This window comes from Lissotriton vulgaris, chromosome 11, assembly GCF_964263255.1.
Source record: "Lissotriton vulgaris chromosome 11, aLisVul1.2, whole genome shotgun sequence".
Classification (NCBI taxonomy): Eukaryota; Metazoa; Chordata; class Amphibia; order Caudata; family Salamandridae; genus Lissotriton; species Lissotriton vulgaris.
Genome location: NC_141699.1, coordinates 1,087,997,025 through 1,088,019,469, shown reverse-complemented (window position 1 = coordinate 1,088,019,469; position 22,445 = coordinate 1,087,997,025).

The following is a 22,445-nucleotide window of genomic DNA, read 5'->3' as shown; positions in this document are numbered from 1 at the left end:
CTGCAGACCTATAATTTTCACATGTTTGCAGGTGCATCTTTTTCTTAGTACAATAAGATCCTCATTTCCACATCCCAGTCTATGAAGTGTTTACTCAGTGCTTGGCTGAGGGTATGATCATGCCATCTTGTAATAAAACTCTTATTGAATAAAAGTTGTTCTGAGCCTTAGGGGAAGTTTTTAAAGTGAACATGGCAGTGTGCCCATTGATGCCACCGACACCGTCCTGGGTCCTGAGACACTTCTTACCTCTACGGTGCCTCTAATTAGTCCCAGGTGTAACGGCTGACCCTTCCACCGCCGGCTGAGCGATGGACCCTCTCCTTGGTGAAGCCTCTTCCGGCTGCTCCCTGAGGAAACGACAGGGGCGTAGGCTGAACTGCCCAGACCCTGCTGTGAGTAAACTGTGTGGCTCTCAGGGCCGGAGCTCAGTCCATGGAGGCCTGGGGCAGGAGACGCTCAAGCCAATGGCTCACATTAGTTGCAGCGGAGTTTTGTGCCGAAGGTTTTACTGTGTTGGAACTATGGCATAGACTACAAAATGGCCAACGCTCCCAATCGCAGCATCTGAAGGTTCATCTGCTTTCTGCGCCGAGCGGCCGATTCCTGTTGATGGAGACCGGTTGTGCTCCTCAGCTCAAGGTACCCTCAGGTCCTAGCTGAATTAGCAGTGTATTCGCCCTTCACGGCAATAGATCCAGTGATACTGCCTGTACCTGCCTGACTTTGTAATGGCGGCCGCAGTGTCCATTTATTTCCTACCTTAATAGCCCAATATGATCTGCGGTGAGATCAATCCCTCAACGCCGCCTGAACCTAAAATGGCGACCGCGCTAGCAGCGCTCGCACACTACCAGTTCTCTTTTTAATTGTGCACACATATAGGTGAGTTAACGCTGTGCCTCAATCATGACAAATCCATAACTCATTGCTTGCCAGCAGCCCATTTGTTGTTTGGGTTCTATAATGATTGCAACTGATTTTACACACATCAGCCACGCACTTCATACCAGATAGTGCAGAAGCCTGCCAAACATCTCTTCACCGCTTTGATGTATCATTCTAGAGTACTGGAACTACTGTGGGAGTCATGGAATGCGATGCCGCATGGTATCCCTATATTACCAAGATGCCCTAATGCGGTGACTGAATTTGGCACTTGACTTAATGCTTATTTTACCACATCTGGGCTATGGGTCCCCTTACTCTAACTTCTTGGGCCCCCACGTGGTACTTCTCTACCACTGCCGATTTGCCAGAACTGATCCGCTTCCCAGCCCCCTGTTTCCACACCCCTCCCCCTTTCCTCCATTCCTCTTTTGGGGACTTGTTTCTTCTGTGTCTGACTATGCTACTGTAATCTAATGTAAGCATTAAAAAATGCTTTTATTTTTATTCCGAACCGTTGAGACCTGAGCAACATGGCTAATGCTCAGTGGAGCTGCCAGACAGCTATGGGGGAGACCGGCCTGGGTTCACCCACTTGGCCGTCACCTACCCAGCTGGACAACAGGCACATTTCTCCCCGTCTACCCGCTGTATCTCCTTCCTCCCCTCCACCAATTACTTTTACATCATTTTTATATTTTCTTTCCTTTGCCTATGTAAAGCGCTCTGATACCTTCGGGTCTAGCCAGCACTGCATAAAACTTGTCAAATAAACAAATAAATAAATAAACATGTTTTAAGAGCCGAATCATTGGGAGATATTCTCCCACATTCAAGGCTATTGTCAGACAAGGTCCTAGAGATATGGGAAGCTGTCAGCTCAAGCAATCGTTCAGTTCTGGAGGAAGAACCAAGCAGGGAGCACACAGAACCTGTGGTGGCCAGCTTCTCTCTAAAGTTGACATCTCAACGTGGGATCTAAGGCTTCTTAACCTTCCTAGTTATCCATCAATTGAAAAGGCTCTTTTCTCAGCAAAGGTGATGGAAAAGATTGTTGCTTTCCAAATGAATCCACAACTGTTAGTGGACTTACAGTCTGACTTGAGCCAGGCGAGGCATTCACGCCTAGTCAAGACATTAAGCTCAAGATGCTCCTTGCTGGCTTGGCTTGGCGGTATGGGCAGTCTGGCAGATGGGCCAGCTCAAAAGAGCCAGTTTATGGTCTGTTTTCTATGGTCCTATCATGGCCCACTGGACCACAAATAAAACATCCCACATATTTGCCCTTTTAAACTGGCCCATCTGGCAGTTCCATACTGCAGGCTGCCCAAAAGGCCGGTCCAAAACTGAGGCCTTGTTGCACATTAGGGAGATGTTTTTGGAGGTGATGGTGAATGCTACTACATTCATGATTGTAGTTGAGACTCAAGAACACATGCAGCTCTGATTTGTTTATTTCTTGCAAAATCTGGACCCATATTTACAAAAAAACCATCCAGAGCCATCTTTAGAAACAGATCTTTCAATGCAGCACAGCAACCAATGCTGCTGCTCTGTGTTGTGTGTGAGGGAGAGGGCAGGGCAGTGCATACCTACTTAGATATAGCACTATTTTCTTGTCTCCAGGCACTGGTGCACTTTAGGCAGCCATTGCCCAACACAACCACCCTTGCACTATAGGGTAAGGGTTTGTGCGTTCTGTAAGGAATAATTTTTGTGCTGGAAGAGGACCCTTTCCATGCAAACATGTATATGTCTGCTGTACTATGCAACACACGTGCAAAGTAGGGAAAATGAGGAGAAATTAAAGTTTTTTCCCTTCTTATGCCTGGCTTGAGACGGCGTAAGATTTTGGCATACTGAATGCATTTAGTAGGCATACTTTTCCCCTGCATGCATTGCACCTTCCCCCTTCACCTATGCCGCAATACATTCCAACCTGTTGCAGTGGAAGGGACCTTCCTGATGAAATAAATACATTTCCACACATGTGCCTCCTTCAGACTCACCCTTTCCCCAGAGTACACATTTTATACATTTTTGGCTTGCTTGCATAGACTAAGGGGGTCATTAGGATGTCGGGCGGATTGCCTCCGCCTGGTTGGCGGTAGCCACCGCCGGCCTGGCGGAGGCAATCCGCCCGACATCCACTGCCCAATTCCCCCCCGCCATATTAGGATGGCGGGGGGGATCACGGCGGTGTAAAACACCGCCCGCCTGTTTTCCTCCCCGGTCGCTCTGCGGCCGGGCCGTAAAATGTTTAATATGGTGGCTGTGTCTGTTAGACACCGCCAGCCATATTACAATGGGCAAATTGGCATGCCTTTCCGTGGCGACAAAGCCCCCACGGAAAGGCAGGTGGTCTTCACTCTGGGGGCCCCCTGCGGGCCCCCAGAGTGAAGGAGAATCAAAGTCCGCCCGCCATCCTAATGAGCCCCTAAGTTCTTCATGTAAACACAAACATATGCATATAAAAGAAATACCGTTCATTAAGTTTGAATTGTGAAAAATGCTAATTATTTTCAACAATGGCCAACTTGGTCCATGCGGAGATCTAAATAGTTGAAGAGGTTAGGCCATAATATTTCATTGTTAGGTTATTTTTTCATTATCTAGCTTAATGTGAGCAGGCAGCAAGCAGAACAACTCAGCAGGTGAAACATGAAATACCTGTACATTTCAGTGACGCATTTCCGGCTCTCATGAGAGAAGAATGTAGTGCCTAATTATACCAGTAGAATGAGTGCCATTGTGAATAGCATTGCTGCACTGAGATACAGAGACAGGGTTTGTCAGCCTGGGAGGTCCTGGAAGTCCCCCATGTCTGCACGTGCACCCCTGCTTAGATACAGTTCTGCCAGAAACACAACACAGACATTGTTCCTTCCAGAGAGTCTTGTTCTTCATAGCTGGTCATTCACTCGTTCAATTGATCTAAAACATTATTTTCTGTCATCAATATTTACCCTTATCATTTGCATCTTTGGCTCAACACATTGGACTTGTTTTGTGTTTTATGGACAGAAAATGTCTGTCATATGTCCTGGATGTCTTTACCAATCCCATAGGTACCAAATATATACAAATATGTGGAGTCAGGTATGGACAATATAGATTTACTTACCTGTCAATAGTTTATATTTGATATTGTAGATTCGATATTCAGGGGTCAGACCCTTTGTCAGAAACCTTCCCAGTCTGTTTGAAGTTGCATTGGTGACTCCGACCTTAAAACAATCATCTTCACCTAGATGTCTCATCACTAATCTGCCTGTAACGTAGACTTCTCTTTACTTCTTGTTGCTACATTGGTTTGAAAATGTTACTTAGGAGTTTCAATTGAATATTACTTTGGTGTTGCTTGTATGTCTCATTTACAATTTTCTTTGTCTCCTTCTTGGGCCATGGCTACCAGGATAGGACGAGGTTTACACTTTTAAATTGTATTAAACCCAATCAGTTTCCAAGGGCCAGTTGCGTTAAACACTGGTTGCAAAATCCTTATTGCAATAGTAGAGATGTTACCTTTGGCAATACTCTTAAATATATCCATCTTGGTCATCCTCTGTTTGCACCAATAATCCAGCTGCTCGTTCTTGGCCCACATTCCATGTGTTATAAGGGATGAGCTGATACCTTTCTGTCTGCTTGTGTCAAGAGAGCGGAAGGACAAAATTGTGTGTATGTGAGTATGCTGCTAGAACTATAACCACCTTGGTGTGGAAGGGCATTTATTAGGAAGGGTCTCAAAGAGGAATTTCAGAAAAAGGCATTGGAGTGAATGCATATCTTTGGTAGGAAGGTAGAAGTGCATACAGTGCAACACTGAAAATGCTTGGCATAAGCTCTGTTTTTTTATACATTGTGAATGCACTTAAAAGTGAAAGCATATAGCAATTATATTTCTACCCTATGGGCCTGCTTTACAGAGGTAAACTTACACTTTTGTGTAAGTTGACTATTTTTGACAATTTACAAAGCACTTTTATGAGTGGTATCTTTGGCCCAGATGTATCAAGATACCCTTTAACAATTCTCAAATAGCGATTTTTTAAGGAATCGCTATTTGAGAATTGCTAAATGGTATGTATCTAGAAATCCGCAAATTTTTTGCGATTTCTAAAAATTCCTTAATTACGATTAGCTAATTGCTAATCGCAATTAAGAAATAATTTCCCATTCGTTTCTATGGGCCAGGAGGCCCATAGGAATGAATGGACAGTTATTCTCAATTTGCGATTTGCAATTTGCTAATCGTAAATTGAGAATAATTTCAAGGGTGCAAGGGTGTCTTAAGGACACCCTGCTGCACCCCTGAAATTGACATGCGTGCACATATGGCGCACATACATGCCCTAAGGGCATGTATGAGCGTCACTTGGCACCTTTAGAAATTTCAAAAAGTGTTTTTTTAAAAGAATTCGCAAATTACCACCAACTACAAGTTGGTGGTAATATGTGATTTCTTAGCCTAAATTCGCAAAGCTTAAATGCTACATACATAGGGGCAGATTTATGTCGGACTTGCACCACGTTTACGCCGCCGTTGCGTGACGCAACAGCGCGGAAATGTGGCGCATCCCTGCGACCTATTTACAACGTGACGCATCTAGGCAGATGCGTCACGTTGTAAAGCCCTGCGCCACATGGAACCTGCGTCAGGTTTCATGTGGGCGTTCTGTCGCAGGGTGGACGTTCCCTCGTAGGAAAGCCCCGTAAAACTGACGCAGTGAAATCTACAAGATTTCACTGAGTCAGTTTTACGACACTGCTGCGTCAAATCCTTACGCCTGCTTGAAGCAGGCGTAAGGAGTGACGCACCACGTTATGTATGGGTGGCCTCTGTACATTGCAGGAGTTGCGTCGCACTTGCGACGCTACTCCAGCAATGCGCCGCCCGTACACCACAAGATGCGTCACGCATCTGCCCTTCCTTGCACCATGGTGCGCCGCATTGTAAATGCGGCGCATCTGTGGTGCCGCAAGGAGGGAATTGCGTGACGCATCAGTTCTGGCGCATCCCTGCTGATTTGCAGAGATGTGCCAGAACTCATGAATCTGCCCCATAGCATTTAAGGAATCGCAATTTGAGATTCCTTAAATGCTTGCGCAAAATTAAGAAATTGCTAATTTTGTGATTCCTTCATTTTGCGGTGCGATTTTTTGATACATCGCATTTGCCGATTTTTTTGTCACAAACACTGCTTTTTTGCGATTCGCAGCGTTTGCGACCCAAAAAACGGATGATACATCTGCCCCTTTATGACTATCAAACCTTTGAAACATGGAGTCTCCGTCATGAGGGTGTGGGCTCTGCTGTTGTAAAGACTATTTGTAAAATGTCTTTGTTAATTGCCAAAAATTATAAACTTTCCCAAAAGTGTATGTTTACGTTTGTGAAACAGGTTCGGAATGAATTGCTGACATAGCCACATTTGCAGGTATTCCCCTGAGAATGAAACATGCTCCCACACATGTGCCCACCACAGTCCTATCTATTTTCCAAAGCACACCCCAGCACAAGACCAGCTTGCATTTGAGCAGACGCACAATCTGTCAATCAAAATATACTTTATTTGGATTTAAAATAGTAAATATTAAATGTCAGTTACTATCACATCAGACAGTGTGCAGCAAAATATATAAAAGCAAGACAATCTGGGACTTATTACACCACCTTTATTGATGCGCCAGAAGCGCAATGAACTTTTCATGGGCGTGTAAATATGTTTACCTTTCGCGCATAACTCTGCATGAAGGGGGATTTCCATGGCTGTTGCTGTGGGTGTTCCCAGGTAGCCTCCATGGAACTTGGTGCATTCCCAGATTAACAACATTGTGTGAACCTGGCAATGCCTCAGAATCCTACGCCTCCCTAATACTTACATTTCTTCTTGGTTTTTCCTATTGCTATAAGTGCTGCATTCTGAAGCATGCATATCAAGAGGAACGTGCCTTTTAATGATGGTTTTTGTGCAATTAAGTTGTCCGTTCCTGCGCAAAACATTCATCCCTTCAGCGCAGGGACCATTGAAAAATAACACAAGGGTGTCTGTGCTGGCGAACGGCTGCTGTTTGTGTGCCGGTGCAGGGGAGAAGGACAGCCTAACTGGGTTAGGATAGGTCATATAGATACAAGATATTTTGCATTAGACTAAACCATACAAGGTGTGGTGTCGAACCTGCAGATTCTTAGAGCCAACTTGTGCTGCCAATTCTCAGGAACTGGCAAAGTGACACAATCCAATGACTGCATTGTCTAATGTACGCAGGGCAAAAGAACAAAATAAGTTCCTTGACTCATCTGCCTCCCTGTACCAAAGACAGAGGGCGCAACCCTCTGAAGAAAGCCTTCATTCGCTAGTGAGGATTGCAAGGGATTGTGACCCCGCCTGAATCTTAAGTCAAAGGATCTAGTGACTGTGAGGTAGGTCAATTCCTCAAGTAGCATCTGAAAGATTGGTGGAGGGTTTTATTTCTAAGAACTTGTCCGTCAATCTATGATGATCCATTGATTGATTAGTTTTCCCCCTTTCATTTTCCCCGAAAATCACCTTCACTCGTTCAGTAGAGGAACTGATGATGGATGCAAGATATTTCCACAGTTCTGGCAAATTCAGGCCGAATAGAGCCTGTTTAACCGCTTTACCACGGTGAAAATTCTGCCACGTTGCAGCGCTTTTAACGAGTGGGCGGGGCTGCATCGGCCAGCAGACGTGCGCAGCACTAGCCAGGTAGTGCTCGCGATGGCCGTTGGCCGACGGGAGCATGGAAGGGGTTAATGTATTATTATTTCTTTCTTTAGTATCATTTTAATGTATTTGAGCCAGGGGAGCTTTAAGCCCTGACCATTAGCGTTCTAGCTCATCAATTCGCCACATCTGTAACCAATGCAAAATTGGCTTAAGCCCTATTTTTAGCAAATATTGGTTGAATGGCCAAATCCATAAAAAAAATAATTAATGGGTTACTTTGAGGAAGTCATAGTGCGGCCACAAGAATATATTCTCGCCAACTCCCAATGGCTCAAAGTTGCTATGGCCCAAAAGTTCAGAGCTGTATATGGCAGCAACCACAGCTTCAGCTCTCCAAATTTCCATAGGAGGAGATATTGACTTGAAAAAAGTATTCTTTGTAAAGCTTGGTGTGGCTTCCACCCTACGGTTAAGCAGGAGCATGCTCGTTGTAATTTGACTGACCCAAGTTTTACTGCATGAAAGGACACCCATCTAATGTTGTGTAGTTCCTAGGAAGCCCCAGGACCTGCGAGTTTTGGATGACCTAAACTGAGGGCTTGGTGTGCAGACAGACTCTGGACACCTCCACAGGACGAGTCAGCCGATAGACCAGCTGCTCTACAGTGCCACTACCACCCCTCTGTATTCTACATTGGTGTGTAGTGTCTGGCAACTACTGAACATGTCAACCCTGATTCCTCAGGTATCATGGAAAACAATACGGTATCTTTTGCTCACTCGTGCTTACTTTTCTCAGAATACACATAGAATTACGATTGGAACTGTTCAATAATTATTTATTGGTCAAGAGTCAGCCTAGTGTGAAACACATTCACTGCGACAATCAAAAGACAGAAGCAGGCAAATGTGATCGCAAGCACCAATATCCTAAATAGCAGATACATTTGTAACATAGAGCTAATAAGATGAATAAAAGCAAATTATATAAAACAATAGCACTGGCATGCTCCTACGATGCGTACCCTACCTAAATGTACCTAGCTTGGAAATGTAGGTGAAGCATGTGTAGGTAAATGCTTGGATAAATCCTAATGGAGCCAAGAATCCCCTGGGAAGTGCTAACATCTCACCTGATGGTTCTGAACGAGGACCCCATCTCTGCGCCGAGGATGGCACCCCACAAGGAATGTCAGGTGTCAGCTTATCACAGGATCAGTCTGCAGAGTTTCTGTCCAGCCTAGAAATAATTCTCCTCTGTTTTGTTAGGGGGAGTGAGGCTCTTTTTTTCACTAAAGTGGTCACTCCAGGGTTTCTTCTAGAACCACTATGTTTTGAAAACATTCGCTAATCCTTTTCTAAACAAACATGATCATGCACAGCTGGCTGTTGGCCATGTATAGGACAAGTGGTGACCACATGTCCCTTATACAGAAGGAATCTGCTGTGCCTGGGGACAGGTTTATGTACATCAGGCACTTGGATTAAGATAGGCTACCGAGAGCCTGATGTCCAAGAGACATTATTTCTGGTGGAGCAAGGAAAGAAGTTAAGGACAGTGGAGCATTGACTGAAATGTTCTCTTGGCTCAAAATTGGTACTACACTAGCAAGTCCACACACATTATTATCAACTATCGTCATCAGTCAGTCATTTAGAGACATAGATGGATGAAGCTTAGGGTCTCATATTTACCTCTGGTGCTGGAGAACAAACTTTGAATTGAATTTATGAGTATGAGTGTAGGGATGTGCGAGCATCAAGTGCTAAAAGACCATTTATTGGTCATCGTAATATAATATGAATTATCCTAGAAACACGAGGCCCGAGGATGTTCGCATGGATTAAGCTATGGTACATTTGAAATCCCCTTATCCAGTGAGTGATCATGTTGATTAAAGAAGCCTTGGTCTCTCTATGGTGCAATGGAAGCTTTGCTACACCAGTCATGTGGACTGCCTGCTTGGATTACATGTGCCTCCCCATGTGCTACTTCTTGGGTATAGAGCTGTAGAATTAAATTGGGTCAAGTGTTTAAAAGATTGTTACAGTATTTGAAACCTGGGAGTAGTTAGCTTAATATGTAGGGAAAAAAATGGGGCTCCTAAATGATGAATTGGGTTTAGATCACATGATCGTGTTTCCTGAGCAGATTCTGAGTGCCCATCATAAAAGCGAGTCTTTTGTGGATATCTCTAAAACAAGATTAAAGGTAGAAAGTCCCACACTCTCGATCACACATCTTTTTGACCTCTATTCAGTGGACTCTTTGGCATCTGTTTCCCCTGTGAAATCTTCAAGCCCTGAACTTGCACTCTTCTCCTTCTTCTAGACTAAATTTCCCCAAACATTTTACCAACTGATAATGTGTAACCCAAGCGCAAATGCAAAACAAAAAAACGGAGAGGGAAGAAAATATTGAATTGGCAAATCTCATAAAATGGTCCCAAAAAATTCGTTTTCGAGAAGGGGAGAACATTTCACAAAGGCCTGAGGCATCCAAACAAGGTAATCAGCAGGAGAGTCTCAGTCCTTGTCCATCGTCTCCAATTAATGTATCCCCGCAATGCGGATTAATCTTGGCAGTGAGATAATGTATGCCTCCCCTTTTTCTCAGATAAGAAAGAAAGTTACCCCCTATTTACCTTCGGGTCCAAGAGGTGGGGGAAACACCAACTATGAGAAGCCTCTCTACTGACCTATCTCATTTCAATATTGGCCCAAAGGCTCAAACATAAGACATATCCCCATATACAAAATCTTCTCACATATGTTACTTCATAAGTTTTTATTTTATTATGTATCAAAAATGTATTTTTTTATTTTATATATATTTCTCATTTTTGTGTTAAAATATATATATATATCAGATAGGTCTTATGTTTGAGCCTTTGGACCAATATTAAAATGAGATAGGTCAGTATAGAGGCTTCGCATAGTTGCCTCCCCTTTTTCAACCATTCGGCCCTCTTCATGCATGCCTGCTGCCTTCTCAATTTGTGGTAACACGTAAGGTGAAAGCAACATTGATAAAGTCTGACCAGCAAGCCCATTCTCCTTTTCTTCCCATCTGTTAACACTGCTGTATTTTATCTTGTTACTCTCTTTGACACTGATTTGATCCAGAATCTTGCGGCTGTACTTGCATGTATGGCAGACATTAGGAACATGAATCTAATTCAAAGCAGTGATATTTCATTGGTTTCCTTGACCCATACTGGGCAAGGGAAAAAAACAAGGGTCATTTTCTACTCTAAAATCTTTATGAATATGGTACTGCAAAACAGCTAATGCCTCTTCCAACGTAAAGGTATTGATGTGTTTCCCACTTATGAGGAAATTAATTTTCAGGTCACGGGGTTTGATAAAATATATGATTACGATGGGGTTTGGCATTTTTGATCTTCTATTGGGAGTTCTGTAGTTGATCAGAGAGGGCTGCAAGTTTATGCAGGAACTAATCGGATAGGTGTGATCTATAAGAAAACTATCGATGCCTACTCTGGTTGTGTAAATTATGAATGTAATAAAATGGAACTGGTTGGCGGGGGCTTTAACCCCTTCCACACTCATGACGAGCTGGGCTCGTCATGGCGTAGCCTCCTCGCACGCTGATGCCGAGCCCAACTCGTCATGAACAATGGACTTTCAAAGAATTCAGCACCGGAGGTAAATATCAATAGCAGTGATGGTGTTAAATAGTGTTTGTGCACCACTACCCATAACGCAAAGTCACAACTAGCAATGAATTGAAAGTGGTTTCCTGCAATGTGGCAGGAATAAATGGAAGTAAAGAGAAATTTTACTTTTTTAATGATCTAAATGCTGACATAATCTGCCTCCAGGAAACCTGGTGCTCTACCTAGCTCAAGTGTGACTGTTTCTTCTCTATAGATTGTAAAGCCTCCTTATTCGGAAAGGACATGCAAAAGGAAGGATAGTGATTCTCCTAACCTATAAGATTAATTGGAACTTTGAGAGTTTTAAGGATTTTTCAAACCTTTTCTTAGCAGTAACCCTGTTCCCTAATGAATGGGGGTAATGTATAAACCACCTGATGTCTCTTATAATACCTTTCTTTATTAGAAAATACTTTGGATAAGGAGAATGGCCTTCATGTAATCGTGGGTGGACATTTAAATTGTATAATTTCTAATCATGTTCTGAATCTATTCCGAGGGGTAGAAAAAGAGGGAGCTTTGCTCATTCCCTCAACCCTTTATTTCCATCTAAAACTAGAACCGATAAGAGAGGGAAGATTGTCCTTAACCAGCTGAGAATTAACAATTGTTTAACAGCCAATAGGAGATTGCTCTCTGACTCCCCTGCACAGTATACCCGTCAATCCAAGATGAGAGAGGCTATTTTGGATTATCCTATTGTTGGGTAGACTTCTTTCTATCTGTTAGGTGACCTAAAATCTAATTGACCCCATTTACATTGATCAATGTTTGTTTTGTCCTTAGAAGCAGATATAACCCTTGATGGGTCTTGAAATTTCAATGAGACTACTTCAAAAATCAACAATAAATCAGGTAGAACCCAGTGGGATCCTAGAATGATAACAATTTAAAGGATTTATTAGAGACCGCGCTTAAGAACTTTGGCTCTTCGGTGGCCGATGTTCAGCATTCATTCAATCAGTTCATGAAGCAGATTGTAATAAACTCTGTCTGAAGCCCGCCCAAGGCCCCCCTAAAGTCCGTCCCATTTCTGATTCTTCAATTGAACAAAGAATTAAATAGATTGGTCAGGAAAGAATTCATTATTTTCTATAATGAGAGAAATATTTGCCTGTCTGACATGGATAGGCGTAGAAGTACCATAAAGGGAAGCCTAAATAACCAAGCTCTTGACTGTATGTGTATAGATCTAAGAGAGGCTGCCATTAAGAACCATACAAGAAATTTTTGGGAAATAGTTGCGGAGGGTAGCAGGACAAGGGCTATATCCACCTTCTCTCCAATTGGAGATGACAGTTGGGTTACCTTTATTTCTGCACTAAATGCGACAAATGGTGAGATAGAGAGACCCCCCATTCCAGAACCCTGTATATCCATCAATAACTCACCTACTATACAGGAGATTGAGTTTGCTATCCTAGAAATATGATCCTACGCTCCTATGGGTCCGATGAATTTCCAATCTCTGAAGTAAAATAGGAAGCTACCCTCTGGGCCACATTATTATTTTCGGCCTTTAAATCTTGTTGTGTGAATAGGAAAGTTTCCACTTCTTGGTCTGGAGGCATTATTGTCCCCTTTACAAAAAGTGATACAGCAACAGCCCTGTAAATTTAGCCGGGTTGCCTTATAAGATGCATTGGGCAACGCTTTTTTCCAAATGTGTGTTGGCACACTTAAACACCTAGGCCGAGGACAAAAAAAATATGCTTCTAGAGCAGACAGGTTTCAGGAAAAAACATGGGACCCTGGACAACATGGCCACTCTACAATTAAATAGTGAGAAGTATCTGGTCACTAGAGGTTGTTCGATACATGTAGTGTTTATAGACTTCTCCATGGCTTTTCATAAAGTGTATCGCTCTGTGCTGTAGAAAAGTTGTCAGATCTCGGCATGCCAGGAACCTTATTGCACTTTATTATCGCCCTTCACTCTGCCACAAGGTGCCAAGTTTTGTTAGGTGGTGAGCAAGTTTTCTCTAGGGTAATTCCAATGAAGAATGGCCTAAAGCAAGGTTGTGTCCTCCCCCTGCTGCTCTTCTCTTTGTATAGCTCAGACCTGCCCACTTCCCTTTCACAAAGTATGGATTTACCTCCTATTATCCAGACCGATCAATTTCATGTATCCTCTATGTGGATGACATAGTGATTCTGGCTCTTACCCCTAAAAGTCTCAATAGTGAATTGGGGGCATTGAAACATTATTCTGATGTACATTATTTAAAAACTAACACCTCTAAAAGCGAAGTACTCTGCTTCCATTGTAAGAAAAATCCTATATATGCCAGCTTCCTTTAGTATATGGGTTTCCTAATAGTGGAAGTGGAGAAGACATTTACTTTTTGGGGGAAAATAATGTGCAGCAACTTGAGGGAAAGTGATCATATTTCATATACCATGTGTAAATCTCAGTCCCAGGCTAAGGGTTTGGGTGCATTCAATAGGGCCAAATGTAAAAGACACTTCTCCCACCTTTTAACCATTTATCAAGCTAAAACACCAGCTACTCTAGTATATGCAGTGGAGTTCATCTATTTCTCTAAAAGGGGCTTTTTCAATAAAGTAGAGGGGCAGATCTTGATAAGACTTACTTCTTGCAATACTTCAGTATGTGTGGCAGCACTAAAGGTGGAATTAGGAATTAAAAGTGCCTATCTGAAAGACTTTGTTGGGATCGTTCGCTGGTCCTCCTGCCAAGAGAAGAGCAAAGAGGATAACTTAAGGTATTTAATGAGAAAGGAAATTTTTATGGAGATAAAGCACAAAACGTTATTCTATAGGAACTTCAAATAAGATACAGACCACCATGAGTTTGATCAAAGTTGGGTACTTTCTCTTCCTGCCTCCCAAGTAAAGGGCTGCTTAAAACAAGCTTTGCAGGTCAAAGTTGTTGCCTGGGCAACATGGAATGTGATAAGAAAAAAGGGCTACCAAAGGATAAAAGACATAGGGGCATATTACCAACAACTAGCGATAATTATCGCTAGGTTGGCTTAACGGCAATAATTTTATCACCGTGTAGCGACGTTGTGTATCGCTTAGGAGCCTTGATATTATCAAGGTTTATATCCTAAGCGATAAAAATCGGCCGAAATGCATGAATGTCGCTGAAAAATCAGCGATATTCATGCATTACCGAGCTAATGCTCTTAGCCATATTCGCCACCTCCCATTGAATAACATGGCTAAGAACTGCTCAGGGCAGGTGTTAGCTTTTGGAGATATTTGCGCTTAGCGCGAATATCTCCAAAAGTTGGTAATAGGAGATAGCGATGTTAGCGACTGTTTCCAGTCGCTAACATCTTGGCACGCCCACTTTGCATATCATTAGTGATAAATTTCTCTGATATGCAAAGCGGGGCCCAAGATGGTCGCTATCTCCTACTAGCTGCCGCTAACTGGTGTTAGGGACAGCTAGGTAATAGGGAGATAATTTTATCTCCGCTTTCTTGGCTTTTAAAGCCAAAAAAGCGGAGATAAATCCCTTGATAATATGCCCCACAATTTTAATGAAAAAAGTCCAACTGTATGTAACATAGAACATGCCCTAAGTGATTAGTCATTGTTGGACACTGTTGCAATTGGATATGTTGCCTTTAAACTGTGTTGCATCCAAATGATATGGAACCTCTGAAATTTGTAATTTTTGTCAGAATGGTGTTCAAGACTTGACTCATGTCGTATTTGTTGATTTGTGCGGATCTCCTCAGAGTTCTGACGCATGAATAAACTTGAACTCTAGCGAAAGCCTGTGTTATTAACATATAACTTGTGCAGGGTGATTTGACATTATACATAGTGCACGACTCATCCTAGCTAGAGTGTATGTAGAAATGCTCTGAAAAGGCATTTGAAAGACTGGTGTTGTAATAATTAAGAACAAAACTGTGAGGTGTTAGAATTAATATTTCAGGGACATATTGTTTTTTCACAAACGAGAGGCTTTTGGTTTTCGGGGATGTGGTTAGTTTATGGGTTAAGGGCACCGTGACAGGGCAGTGATATCATTTGAGATATGAGGCACTGCAGGGTGAGGTTCTCAAAATGTGGTGGCTAGGCTGAGTTTAGATTATTATTAATTTTCATGAAAGTGGTGGCACAATGGTTTGCAAACTCTAATGTATGAGTCAAAGCCTATATGAAAATTAGTTTGGATGAATCATTGCCACAAAACCTAGAGCGTGCGATAATTGCTCCAAAACATAGGCAAAGCATTTTGGGTTTTGGGTTGACATTCTACAGGTTCGATGCATTTCGACTCCACACAGACCAACTAACTACAGTGTTGGAAAGTGGGTTATTACTAGTGGTAAGTATGCACCTACCACTAGCAATAAGGCCACCAAAATGGTATAAGGTCCAATAAAGGTCTAAGTAAATTAGCCTCTTGCTCAACCCTTGGTAGCTGACAGTGAGCAGCCAAGCATAACTTAGGAGACAGGAGTGTCAAGAATTCAAAAACACCAATACATCAAATAAGTAAGACTCAACACACAAAATAAATCCCAGAAACGTAGACACTTTTGTAGCGCTTTTTCATTTGAAACCGCTCGACCCTCCACAGCAAGACAGATTTGGTGAAGGTTTGCCGGCTTGACTTTCTGCAAGACCCCAGTCAAATCCTGGAAGTCTGGAGCTCTCAGCGGGATGAACCTGAAATCCTGGCCGGGTCGCAATTGAAAGTAGGCAGCTTCACGCGACTTTGGGTAGGTAACGTCAAGGAGAGTTTTCACAAAAGTTCTCATTGTTCTCCAAACTTTAGGAGGCTCTTCCTGAAGGTATCCTTGTAAGTTCCAAGTGTCCTAAACACCAATCCAAAGGTCTGGAATGTCATAAATTGTCTCTGGGATGTCTGGACTACAATTCCCACAATGCACCTGACAAAAATCCTTAAATGTCCACTGTACGAACTCCAGGATGGAGACTCTTGGTGAAGATGATGCAGCTGGGCTCTGTCATCTTGCAGGGAGTCCACTCGCTAATCCTCTTGATGCAAGGCACAGTCCCCAGTGGTGTAGTACCACATTGTGTAGCACTTACCACCTAATCAAAGCAGCCTGTCTAAGCCTGTTAAGGCTGATCAATCAGCAGAGACCAGTAGAAGGCTGGATTTTGGCTTAGAGGAGACAACGTTCTATAATTCAACTGTGGCAAGTTGTTGAATTTATCAATACCAATATTTTAACTCCTTGAATGATATTTACTCCTTTCCTAGCAATATTGATACCTAGATAAACTATTGCAATGTTAGCCTATTGAGCTAAGTATCTACAATGAAGAAAATGAAACAGGAAGTTTTTCCTCACCAGGGCATGTAAAACATTTTATAAGGTACCTTATTATAGTTCTTTGGTCCCTCAACCATGAGACACCTAGGGATGAACTTAGGGGTACCTAATATGTAAAAAATAAGGTAGATTATCACTTTTAAAGTGCCCATGCCACCAACGTTGAGTTTGCAAGCAATTTACTTTTAAAGACAGTCTGCAAAGCCAGACTACTTTAAAACGACAGAAGGCACTCAACACTACACACATGTAAGTGCAGGAAATCTGCTGGCCCTCTTAACTTCCATGCCCTATATATATTAGGAACCTGTAGGTAGTTTGAACTCCCTAGCCTTATTATGTACTAGGGACTTATAGGGTCTGTCAATACCAATTGTGAGAATTTGCTTATAAAGACAAACTGCAATGCAGAACTGCCTGTAAAAGAACAACAGGCACACTGAAGTGCGCACATGCAAGTGCAGGAAATCTGCTGGGCCTCTAAACCTCCATGTCCCATTATATACTAGAGACTTATAGGTCGATTGCACCCCCTGGCCCTAGTATCTTCTAGGGACCCAGAGGGTCTCTCCTTGCCAATTGTAAGTGCACTCTATTACATGTACCTTTTTAAACATAGCACTGGGCCTGGGCCTGGTTAGCAGAAACCGTGGTACAGTTAGGGTAAGTTACCACCTATATCATTCAGCAAAGAAATGGGGATGAAAGTGCAAAAGGTTAATTTTCTAACGCACAAGCACACCTTACATAAGACTAAATAAATCCATGCTCCAGGGAAGGTAACACTGTATTAACACAAACACAGAGGCATTCTCCTACAACATCAATATCAACCACAAAGCACCATAATAAGTGCACACATAGTTTACAGTTTCCTTTCTTTGTCAACAGAAAGTTTCAATGACTTTTGCTGTGATGTGCTAATTAATTTCAGTTGAGGTGTCTCCTTCGAGCTGGCCCCTTGGGAAAAAATATCCTTCTCCAAGGTCAGTGTAGGATCCATGAAAGTTATCTGTAAAGTCAGAGCTTTCTGAAAACCACCAGGTTTGGTGCAGTGCTTTCTAGCAATGTCACCCTTTTTCCATGCTCCAGCTATTGCCTTAAGAGAAGGCATTTCCACCTCCAGTGCTTTTTGGGATTTTTGCCTGAGTTGACAGTCCTGTTGGTTGCAGCATGTGGACACATGGGAAGTGGATGAAGATGGAAGCCCATGTAAAAGGTCTACGTAACACTTCATGTGGGTGGTGCCATCATAGGGACATCCCCTTCCGGTCAAGCACAGATCCACCTGGTAACACTGCAAAGCAATGAGCTTGGCCCTTCAAATTTTGTTATGCATCCATATAAAGTTTATTGTTACTTCACAGACTCCTTTTTCCAGAGCAAGGTGAATTTCTCATGTAGAAATCTATCTTTTATCTTCTGTTGCAGCTGAAAGAAAGAAAACAATTGATATTTTACTTGAGGAAGATATCTGTTTACCCAAGTTCAATAACACAGGAATAGAGATATAATTAAGAGGAATAAATAAGAGGAAAGAGAAAGACAGATGCTTTTGGCCACTAGTAATGTATGCACGGAACAGCCCTTTTATAAATCAGCAGAGATTTCCAGCGGCTTGAATTTCTGCTACCTAGCATTGCTTACATGTGCAATTTCAGCTATTATGGATCAGACCACTTGGAATGAGGAATAACTGTGCAGACACAGAATAACAATATGGAGGTCCTCAAGGTATTCTCTGGGTGGTAAATATGAGCAATGGTTTTCCTTCAGGAGGAAGGAAAAGAGGGAAGCAGTGAGGGTAAAGGATGGAAAGGGAAGAATCATTTTCTGAGGAGGAGGAACATTGCACACTCGCAGCTTGTCAAATAAAAACGTTGTTAAGGATGAGATGACGAGACTTTGCTGTTGGTGCAGCTAAAGCTTCTAGCGATTTTACCAGGCTGAGTTACCAGCTTGTGAAATCAGGTTTCATGTTCCCTGAACTGGAGAAATGGGTGAGGGAACAAAAGGCGGTGCAGAATACCATATGGTAATTACACTCTGCCTCACTCCTAATCAGGTTCAAAGTGCTAATGCAGTGCAATGGAAACAGTGCATTTTCGCATGCATCTACCAATGTATTTGGATGCAAACTCAGATTTCCAAAGGACTGTAAACCTGGGATTGCACCTGACAGATGCCTTAAAAGGATAGCTTCATTTCTCTGATGTTAATTCCACTCTCCATGTGTGCTGCATTGTACATCACAAATAGAAAGAGGACTATGTACCCATAAGGCAGACACTCTAGAAAGATGGTGCAAGAGGGCCTGCATTAGCATTAGGAAGCACACGGTGCTGATGCAGAAGGAGAGCTCAGAAATGCTCCATATGTTTGTAAATATGGAGCTTCTCCGCTCTTTTCCTTTCACGCAATGCAGTTACCTTGCTCTGTTGCGTTGCATGAAAGAGTGGTAAATCTGACCCTAAGTAAGTAATGATTGGTGTGTGCATACTTGTTGGACCGCCTCATGAATTCCATTACTGGACAAAGAACCTGCAGGATAGTGGAGAATATTCTTGGTATCTTTTTGTTTCTTTGTTTCCTTCTTTCCTTCTAACATTTTCAGTGGGGCGCTGAGACTACTGATCAGTGATACCATAAATATAAAAAATCTGTGTTTAAAAAAGATAAAGCACATTTTTTATTCCCTCTGAAAATTTGGTCGATTAGGCTCTCTGCCTAAAACAATTTTCTTTAAAAAATATTCTCAAAGTGTGAGTGCATTTATTTAAATTGACAAAATTGATATCTTCCATTACTTTTTAGCAAAGTTCAGGCTAGATCTGATTTCATTGCCTTGATGAAAGACTTGTTGATGCTGATGATGATTACTCCATGATCAATACTTTTGTAAATAAATACCTCAGCTCTACGTTTTTAGTGGAACTGTTGCCCAATGCAATCTCATTTAATAGGAAATATGGCCTGCCCTATCTTTTTACACATGAAGAAGTCTCATGGTGCCTTCTGGGCCAAGATCAGGTACTGAAATACACCTTGTATGCTCACAAGTAGTCATTCCTGTTAAAATTGTGTCCCTGCTACATGTATGCCTCACCTGCATTTCATTTTATCGCCCAAAGGAACAAACAGAATACAACTCCCATGATTCCTATCTCCCTAATGATCCTCAGCTGGTTAGGTTGTGGCTGATGAGCATTTAAATGGCCTCTCGCATGTCGGTAAATATGCATAATCAACTTTTCACCTGTGTTAGGATTTTGATTGAGTAGTTTGGCCAGAAACTTTAAGGCAGGGAGGGGAGACTCTTCACTTCCCTACTTTGTGGATTTGTTAAACACGAAAGCAGCAGTAAGGGGTGTTTTCAAGGAGCAGACTTCCAATCCAGCATTGGCTTCAGGTAGGGAAATCACCATCATCCTGAGGCCATACTTTTTTGATCCACTCTTGGTTGCTACAATGTGAGCTGCCATGTTGTACTTTTTGCCTTTTCTGGTCCACGAGCCTGCCATACGCTGCACTCTACTGTTTGGCTTACCACTATGCTTTGAATTGCACTCACAAATACTTTTGTCTTATATAGAAGTGCTCTGTGTGACTTTGGTTGGATACATTGAAGAATAATTGGAAATTCAGTGGTCAGTACCTGTATACTTTTTCTTTGTGAGTTTTTTTCATTCTAACAAGAGAATCAATGTAGATGCAGTAAGAAAGGCAACCACTTTGCAGTACTCTCTTGGTCAGAGAGCACATAGCTCTCCACACATCTGAATTTGGAAAGAAGGATTTACTCTCAATTGCAGTTAGATGGGTGTCCTGCAGGACCATGACATGGGCACTGCTCCCTTCAAAGTACTGTAGTACCAATCTCTGCCTCCTCTGAAACCTAAGCCATTTATGTTCCAATTAAAAAATGTAACTCCCCACTGGCACTCATTTGTTCCAACCAAATTCCACCCCCTCTTCCTATAACATAGCTGAGGCTTCTACTCGAAGAGAACCGGCGCGAGCCAAAGAGGAAAGCGCAAGCCCAAGAATGGATGGTAAAAAGATGCCCTGTCTTTTATACGCGGACGACCTGGTAATAGTAGACCAGACTGAACTGGGCCTCCAAAGAAAGTTGAAATCTTTTAGTGAATATTGTGCAAGGAAACTTTTAACAGTAAACTTGGACAAGACAAACATTTTATGCTTTGGAAAAAAGGTAATTAAGTTTAATTGGTTCTTAGGTGATCTTAAATTGGAATCTGTTAATGAATATCGCTATCTGATGTGGTTTGATAAGTCCCTAAACTGGCAAACGCATCTGGAAGCTCAGAAAGCAAAAGCACATACATCAATCTCTGGACTAAAAATTTTTAACCGTGATTACGGAGGTATGTCTCACCGACCTTTGCTAAAGGCATTCAGTGCAATGATACCTCCACAAGTACTCTATGGTGCAGAAATCCTTTATTTGAGCGGTAAAGGAGTCTGGGACCTGGAGGAAGGAAAATGCCTGAAAACTCATATGTCTCTGCCCCCATCATCAACGGTCCAAGCAATAAGAACTGAATTAGGATTAACAGCCTGGGAGGTCCAATCACAAATAGCAGTGATTAGATTCTGGAAACGTCTGGAAAATGAAAAAGGCTAGAAAGTAGCACAACGGTGTAGAAAACTGGTTCAATATAGTAATCTAAAATTGGTGAAAAAGAGCAGGAAGAAAATGGTGAAGGCATGTGAGTGTACAAAGGTGGTCATGTGCCGAGAATCCCTACGAGTAGAATGCACTAAAAGTGATTTGAAGTTTAATGGGCATGAAGTGTCTAGAAGAACTGACATGGAATACCTGGCTAAGAAAAAATCCGTAGAGTTTATGATGAGCTCATGGGTTAAGGAAAATTGGTTCCCTTATCTGGATATCTTATTTATTTATTTTATTTATTTTATTTTGGTTTTTATAGAGCGCGTAGTCACCCTTGAGTATCCCAGCGCTAGAACCTCGAACTCCTAACGGGGGGCACAGGGAGAATTGGAAGAAAAATCAGGGAAAAAGGAGGGTTTTGAGGGACTTTCTAAATCGAAGGAGGTTTGGTTCAGCTCTGAGGTTCGAGGGGAGAGCGTTCCATTTTCTGGCCGTGTTAACCGAGAATCTGCGGCCGCCGATACGGGTTTTCTTCACCCTAGGGACAACGATAAGGTTTCCCTGTTCGGATCGAAGCGATCTCGACGGTCTGTATGGCGTGATCCAGGTGCTCAGAATGGGGGGACCCGCATTGTTCAGAACCTTGTGTGCCAGACAGAGGGCCTTGAAGGCGACTCTTTCCCTCACGGGGAGCCAGTGAAGTTTTCTCAGGGCAGGTTTGGCCGATGTTCTTGCTGGGGTGTTTGTGAGCAAGCGGGCTGCGGCATTTTGGGTTTTTTGTAGTGTTTGCAAGGTGGCTTCCGGCGCCCCGAGATAAATAGCATTACTATAATCCAGCCTTGCTAACACTAAGCCTTGAATCAGCAGAAGGCGGGACTGGAATGGCAGTCTATACCAAACCATTGGTATAGACAGGAGTGATTAAGAATGCGAATTGGGATTAACCCGTGGTTGGTAAACATAGAATTAAAATCAAAAATGTTGGACCACAAAGGGTGTTGCAAGTGTAGGCTGGGCACAAAAGGTGATCTAGTGCACATCCTGTTAGATTGTATAACTATTCTAGAACAGCGTAAACTATGTCTGCGTCAAATATTTTTTAAAATATGATATAAGAACGCGGACACAGGCGGTCACCCTCCTTATGGAAATGCCTTCTATTGAAATTGCAATTGCTCTAGGGAATTTTATAAAGGTAGTACAAAGACTCCTAACAATATATAAGTAACAATTTTAGAAATGTTATAAATAATGA